The following is a 1,278-nucleotide window of genomic DNA, read 5'->3' as shown; positions in this document are numbered from 1 at the left end:
GCCACCTTCTGTTTCCATTGCAATCAGTGTCCATCTTATTTCACTCAGCTAGTAAGACAGGACAAGAATCCTAGTGGCATTCGGTTACAGAAGTACAACCAGAATGCCCCTTAGAAGCAAGGATGGCAAGACTTCGTCTTACATACTTTGGACATATTACCAGGAAGGACCAGTCCCTGGAGAAGGAACATCATGCTTGGTAAAGTAGAGGGTCAGCAAAAAAGAGGAAGACCCTCAACAAGATGATTGATACAGTGGCTGCAACAATGGGCTCAAACATTGCAAAATTGTAAGATCGTGCAGGACCTTCTGTTGTATGTAGGGGTTGCAATGAGTTGGTAAAACTCGATAGCACCTAACAATGATGATACCTATATAAACCTAAACCAAACCCATTGCTGTTGATTGTAGCTAGTGGGTTCAAGCCACCAACCTTTCAGTTAGCAGCCGAGCATTTAACCACTGCACCACCAGGGCTCCTAAATGACTGATAATTCTGATATGGCATATTTGGTATAGTATAAAATATAGATAGTAATAATAACTTCAGAAAATAGATGACATCTTTGATGACTGAACTGGAAGAAAAATGCCAGAAAGCATGACTGACTGTGTCTTTAAAAGGACTATATAATTTGCATTTTTTTCAGACTTCCTGTACTTTAATGTGATAATGATTAAATTACTTTCATCCTCTTATTATAGGTAACTTTGAAATTAATATGCATACCTACTTTTTTAAATCAGTTCTTTGAAATTAAGTAAATTCATTTAGAGCTCTCTTTGCTTTCCCCTTCTTATGAATTAGCTAATAATAGGAAAAAAAAAAAAACCTGTAAATGATGGAATTGAAATTAAATGAGCAACATATTTCCTGCTTTTTAGAAGTATAATAATCACTGTAGTTAGTAGCAATATACAGGGCTAATTTTGGATTTCTATATGGACAAAATTCAAGTCTGCCAAAATGCTGTAGTGTTCCCTAGTGTCAGTGAAGTTATAAAAGATGTATTTCCCTTAATCCAAAACACTCTGTTCTGTATATGTTAAATTTTCACATGAGGAAGGGGATTGAATGAAATGTTAGTTCTCAGTATCAGTGGATAATCAAATTTTGTAAAGATAAAACTAACGATTACAATGTAGATAAGATGTTAAAACAAATGGTATATAAAAATAAATTATATTTTAGTCACAGTCTCCGTAGGTTTTTTATTTTCTTTCTTTCCTTTTTTTTTTTTTTGATGATATATTTTATACCATAGAGGGTAATGAGAG

Source organism: Elephas maximus, chromosome 14 (assembly GCF_024166365.1).
Source record: "Elephas maximus indicus isolate mEleMax1 chromosome 14, mEleMax1 primary haplotype, whole genome shotgun sequence".
Classification (NCBI taxonomy): domain Eukaryota; kingdom Metazoa; phylum Chordata; class Mammalia; order Proboscidea; family Elephantidae; genus Elephas; species Elephas maximus.
The sequence above is the reverse complement of the archived record's forward strand: the minus strand, read 5'-3'. Positions refer to the sequence as shown.